At 39.0% G+C, this 6,884-nt stretch overlaps 1 non-coding gene across 1 annotated transcript; it reads left to right on the top strand.

The window, feature by feature from the left end:
• The first annotated feature begins 6,201 nt into the window (after positions 1-6,201).
• On the top strand, positions 6,202-6,309 carry LOC136484660 (small nucleolar RNA R71). Its single transcript, XR_010766160.1, has one exon. It is a non-coding gene; the product is annotated as a small nucleolar RNA R71 (small nucleolar RNA).
• Positions 6,310-6,884: the final 575 nt, after the last annotated feature.

Below are 6,884 nucleotides of genomic sequence, written 5' to 3'. Positions count from 1 at the left end.
TGCTGAAAACACAGATTCACCAAAACTCATGAAATTTATTAGTTTAATCCCCTATACTTATGTTTGGTGATGGAATTAAGTATAAATACAGGTTATGTTGATGGTTTATAATTGATGTTAATGACCATCAACAATTATATAGGTCGAAGCGTCAATCCTAAGCCCTCAGATCAAACCGACTTGAATAAACAGCGTAGATGCAATCTAGGAGGCGGTGGAGAACCGACGTAGCGACGAGGGCTGACATGTGGGCCCTAGGGGCTGGGTGGCCTAAAGGTGGGGCTGGCCAGCCACTCAGGCTCTGCCTTGGCGTGGAGTCCTCTCGAGTCTTCTAGAACCTTCTGGTGTCTATTTTGCTACGGATAAGCATAATTAATTCTAACATGTAGGTCCACCTTGATGGTTTCTAAATAAACCCTATAGAAAATACAGATTCACCAAAAACTCATGGAATTTTTTAGTTTAAACCCCTAAGTCCTTGTTAGTGATCCTTTTTTATGCATTTATTCAAGTTATGTTGACGGTTTATAGTGGTTGTTAACTACCATCAACAAGCTCCCTCAAGCTTAACCTTTGCTAGACCCTTAGCAAAACTAAACTTAGCAAATGGATCAGGAGTTGCATCAAATATTTTCACTCCTCAAAAGTACACATGCGCTCAACAAAGAATTCTTCTCTGGATTAAAGTCCACTGATTTGACTTTCAAACTTACCCATATTACCTTCAATCATGCGGCTTTTGAGCTTTCACTTGGGTCTTGAGCAATTGAAAGACAGAACAATCAAGTCAAGCACTATGTCTCAAGTTCTTTGTTTAACCTTTATTCCAGAGTTTTTGTAAGTTTTTAAAATAAAACTCAGAGATTACATTGTATGACACTCTCAAGTCTCTCATATATATGTAGTATTTGTGGATCCTTACCGAGGCAATAGTGATGTAATGTCTTTTCTTCTCTTACAACTAAGGCTTATATGGAGCTCATAGGAGTAGTAAATGTATAAGAGAGCATACTTGCAATACATATATTGTAAAGTCAAACAATGGATCCAAAGAAAGTTGAGTCATATAATCAAATCAAGATGTGCATGTGTGTGGAATATGGTGGATATAAATATGGTGGCTAGCCCAATTCTACTATACTCCTTGAAAACATATCTCTCATTTGGAACTTGGAAACATTTGCTAGAGAGCAGGGGCTATCTTATTCATTTCTTTCTTTCTTTTTTAGGCAGGCATCTGAGTACCATTGTTTTAATATCTTGGACATTTGTCCATTTTTCTCAATTCTTTTTATTTTTTTCTTCTCTTTTCTTTTTTTATGAATAACTTTTGCATAGTCCATGCCTTTTTCTGCACCAAAACTTTTGAGACATAGCAACAAGAACTTGAAACATTTATTTGGTGGAAAACCTATCAAGCATGTTTTTGGCATTTTCTCCCAGTGTAGGAGTAGTGCATATATGGGTGATGTGTACATGATCTTGATTTTAAGAGCATGAAAAAACTCTCATAATGCATCAACAAAGCTTGACCAAACTCAATGCAATTCAAGCAGCATATATGAGTGGAAGTTTTCCTAGTCTAAATATCATATTTGACTATAGTAGAAATTCAAATTTTTTCATACAGTATCTCATCATGTTACATTTTTATATTTTTCAAAAGATAAATCTCCCAAATTCAAGTGTCACTTGGAATAAGATAAATAGCAGCTCAGACCTTCTTATATCATATGCGTCAATTACCTAGACTTAGATCAAGCATATGCTACCCACGAGTTTCAAGTTCAGAGCAAATTCCCATGTCAAATCAATTTTATCTAAAACTCGAGAGAATTCAAGACTGAAAACTAGGTACTTAAAAGGAATTATAATAGAGCAACTATTCATCATTTCCATCATGTGAAATCATCTTCAAGTTTTTTTATCTAGCTCTTAAAAACTAAAACTCATCTTAAACAAACTTAATTAAACTTAAACTATATACACACTCTTTTTATTTTTTAACTTGAAAAATAAACTAAAGAAGACAATAAAATGCTAGGAAGAGACAACTTACCTTTGGTAAATGGGGGCTCCTTCCCCAAGCTAGGTATTGCTACGGTCTCTCAGAAAGGTGGGTCGATGTGGAGACCCTAGAACAAGTATCGCCAATTCTTGTTTTCCTGCTCCTGGTGCTGTTGAACGACGATGAGGCATTCTCCTGCTTCCGCTTTCCATTGGGTGTGTTGGTGAAGTTGGTTTTGGATGTTATGATGTGACTCCTCGATGGTGGTGAGCCTGTTATCAAGGCAGGGGCGCTCCATCTGCTGCTCATGATAGCCCATGGGCTGGTGATGGTAGCCATAGGCAGAGAAGGACATACGTCTTCTCTGATGGCCACTCAAGACTTCTTTATATGGCTGCTGCTGATAGTAGTCGAAGTTGCCATCCTGCCATTGCGCACTTGAGCCCTGATGCCAGGAGCTCTCAGTGTGTTGAGGAGCAGGCTGTTCCCAACCAGCATGCCTAGGCTAGTGCATGCGGGAAGAACCCAGCTGGTCCCCGCCTAAAGGCAGGTCCTTCGGGAATGGGAACGTTGCCACAGTACCGGGGCTACGGGTTGCGCGTGAGTCTCGCAGAAGCGCTCCGGCAAGGCGCTACTTCCTTTTTCTACAAATCAAAGACAAAAGACTACACCACATACAGACCAAGGTTTTGGTCTAGTAATGGGATTTCATTTGTATAATCCATATACATCATGACAAGCTTCCCGTTTTTACCCTTTTTTAACATGTGTGCTTGGTTAAAATATTCATAATCGATAAGCCAACTGGGAATGTCATCGATGTAAGCAACAGAAGCATTTTCTAAAAGACCCAAATTTTTAGCTATGCGGGTGACTAAAGAAGTACACCCAACATCTCGCTTAAGATCAGGAATTTTTTTCCATTATTTCATCATAAACTGGACTGGTGAAACCTTTCTTCTTTTGTCCATGGCATAGAGCAGTTTAAGTTCATCATTCCTAATAGTGTGAAAATCATTCATAGGAAAAAGAGAAAACCTAGCCATTTATGCATGAATTGCAAAGTAGGGTGATGAATTTCATTAGTATGGGGATGGTAGCAAGTAAGTTCTTTAGATATTTCCCTCCAAAATTTCATTCTATCAAAGTTTTGTATAGCAGTGTCCACATCAATCACACATTGTGCATGAAATCCTAGAAGTTCACTAAACTATTTCCATGGGATAGAAAAATCTTTTTCGAAAAGTCTAAATAATACTTCCGAATCAGTGGGTTTCAAGGTGCATAAAAATTCAGTAGTCCAAAGCTTAGATCCTGGCTCATTAATTTCCTAAACATCCTCCCATCCTACAATCTTAAAAATGAGTTCAAATTTAGTCTTCAGCTTCTTGTAGATGTCCTATGTATCATCCCGGAGCTTGAGCTACTTCTCTTGTAAGAGAATGTTTCTCTTCACGGGGGCTGAACGGGATGATGCTTCGGCAGCGGGAGATGGAGGATCAACCTCCATGTCGATGCTTGCCCAGGACAACGAACTTCTCGTTGAGCGGAATGACACCGCATGCTTGAGCTTTCCAATGATCTTGCTCATTTTCCTGCAAAATAGACAAAAGACAACACAACTCACGGAATGGGATTAGGAGAATAAAAATGTTAGCGGTTAGCCATCCAAAAGTCACTTGTCTAGAGGATTAGTCGTCCTAGATTGCCTAAAGAATTTTTCTAATCAATATTTTGGGATGACTTCCACCCTAATTCTTTTTTTTAATTTTCTCTCTTGATTTGGACAGCATTACCACTCTTAAACCCTCTCTTTCTTGCTCAAATTTTAGCAGCACCTCTCTCTCTCTTACTCAAGATTTTAGTAACACTTTCACTCTCAACTTTCTCACCCTTTTCTCTTACTCCAACACTACATCTACCAAGAGAATTTTCAACTACAAGATTTGGAATTGGAAATTCAAACTCAGGAAGCTGGATTGCAGTGTGAGTGAGTGAGTTGAGCAGCTAGGAGGGGAGGTATTTATAGGGGGAGAGCAGTAGACCGGTAGGCCAAGTGGTGGGGCCGGCCAGCCCCACATCATGGCCAAATGGCCTCTCCATTTTCCTGATGATCTCTTGCTTCATGGTTAAGGAAAATATCTGCTCCTTTGGTGCTTCATTCGGTGGAGATACGACCAGAATGGCTGGTGGAGAGATGATGGAAGTGATAGTGGTGGTTGAGTGGAGATGGAGGTAGAAATGGAGGTAGAAGTGATGGGTGGTGGTTGAGTGGGTCCCATGTGTCTCCCATATTTCTACCGTATACACATGTATATAAATGCAATAAAAAATATTTTATGAAACTATAAAATATAAGAAGATGAATGATGGTATTTTTAAATGTTTACGCCTCCATGATAAATATTTCTTATAGGGTTTTTATGCTCTGTAAAGTTTATTTACATGGGGCTTGAATTTTCATAATGCCATGATGAGAATTTTTTATATTTTTATAATGCAGGTGTGCCAAAGTAAAATATAATGCAAAAAATAATTATAGATAACTACCGAGTTACCTCTCGGCGAGGGTTAGGAATTTTGAGTCCGCTGAACTAGATTTCTCCGTTTAGGTTTATTCCTCAGTTGCATTAGTAGGTCCTGGAGATGGAGACCCTGATACTTGCTTCTCACACCATTCCAAATTGGAGCATTGTTCCGGTCTCAGTTTGAAAACAAATCGCTCTTCCTTGCCACTGATATGGAATTTGATTTCTCTGTCTCCGACATCAATGTGCATGTTTGTAGTACTCAGGAAGGGTCTTCCAAGTATGAGGGGTGTCTTCATGTCCTCCTACATGTCAAGTACTACAAAATCCATAGAACAAAGAAGTTTCATATTTTTACCAAAATATTCTCGGTGATTCCTACAGGGTAGCAGACCGATTGGCCGGCAGTTACAAACACATCGATGTTGGTGTAAGTATTGAGTAGTTGAGCTTGTCGAAGACCTTCTTGGGTATGACACTAACGCTTGCTCCAAGATCGCATAATGCGTTCTCAAAGTTCTAGCTTTCGATTGAACAATCGATAGTGGGACACCCCGGATCCTTCTTCTTGACAGGTGATGTGTTTAGGATGGCCGCACTACACTCCTCCATCAACTTGATTACTTTAGTGGTGGGCAATGGTCTTTTGTTGTTGAGAATGTCTCAGAGATACTTTGCATAGGTGGGAACCTGTATGGCATCTAGTAGAGGAATATTGATATATAACTTTTGAATTACCTCTATAAACTTACCAAACTATTCATCCATTTTGGTTTTTGATTTCTGCATGGAAATGATAGGAACATAGTGTCATGAAAATCTTGTTGTAATTCTCACTCTTGTGGCTCAACTTCTTCAACTTCATCGTTTCTCTTCTCATCTTCCTACATTACCACTTGTGTCTTACCTGTCCTTGTCGGATACGATGGATCATGAGTAGACTTGCCACCTCTTGTGGTTATAGCGTTGACCTTTTCAAGGTTAGTAGCAAAAGGTAGAGTAGTGGCCAACTGAGCTAATTGAGATTCTATCTTTTTATTATAGCTAAGTTGGTCTTTTATGGTAGAAGAAAAACTATCTACCTTAGTATTTATGTTTTCTAGGACCTTATCATTAAAAGCAAGCTTTTTAGAAATATTCTTATTAATCCTAGCTTGTTCTAAGATTAAGTCTCTTAGGGATGGTTGCTTGGGATTAAAAGAATTATAATTGTTACCTAGGTACTTACCTTGGTAAGTTGACCGTTGTTGTTGATTCCATCCTTGTCTCTGTTGTTGTGGACCTGAATTGTTGCCAATGATGTTTACATCCTCTTGATATTTAGGGAATTCAAACCCCAAATATTCTTCACATATGTTTTGAGCAATGAAAGAATCTTGAATGGCCTAACGATCTCTCTTGTAATTGGCTCGTTGTTCGAGCCAATTCAACAGTATGTCCATCTAGGTTGACAATGCACACACCTCTTTTGGCACTTCTCTACTCTTATTGCATGATTGGATATTGCATGATGACCAACCTTGATTAGAGGCTATCTTCTCCATAAGAGTTTTAGCTTTTCCAAGGGTGAGTGACATAAATGATCCTCTAGCAGTGGCATCAAGTTGTTCATGAGCTTTCTAAGTTAATCCATGGTAGAAACTTTGCATGAGCAACCAATCTTCTATTCCATGGTGAGGACAATCTGAAATATATTCTTGGAAACCTTCCCATGCTTCTGGAATGGTCTCTCCCTTCTACTATTGGAAGTTGGAAATCTTTCCTCATAAGACATTGGTCTTGCCTACTAGGAAGAACTTTTCTAAGGCCTTTGAACACTTTGCCCATGTATTGATGTTATCTTTGTTGGTGTAGGACCATTGCTTCACCTTTCCCACTAAATAGGGTAGGTTGCACCATGTTGATGAGGCTTGGCTTGAGATCAAACTCAAGGTTGTTGGTTTTGAGTTTTGGTCTAGTGCGAATGTTCTTGGTGCTCGGAGCAAAGAACTCACGCAGAGTTTTGTCAGCCATAGCTCAGAAACTGGTGTTGAGCTTCCTTTTGATTAGGTTGATTCTGATTGGAAGTTATTGGTGAATCACAACCAATTCTGCAATACCCTGTATAAAATACAAACAACGACAAACAAGGGTAAGCCAACTAAAGCAGAGTTGTTATGGTTTTATCAATAAGTATTTATTTGATCAATTCTCTATAGCCATGTGCCCCTTCCCCGGCAACGGCGCTAGAAATGCTTGTTGACATTTCTTAGCATCACTCTTTACTAAGTTGTCATACCTAGCTTGATACCAGAAATGCATGGTTGGTAATTATTAATGACACTTGTAAACTCAGAGAAAATTATATA

Source organism: Miscanthus floridulus, chromosome 9 (genome assembly GCF_019320115.1).
Source record: "Miscanthus floridulus cultivar M001 chromosome 9, ASM1932011v1, whole genome shotgun sequence".
Taxonomy (NCBI): domain Eukaryota; kingdom Viridiplantae; phylum Streptophyta; class Magnoliopsida; order Poales; family Poaceae; genus Miscanthus; species Miscanthus floridulus.
This window is presented reverse-complemented; position numbering and strand designations above follow the sequence as displayed.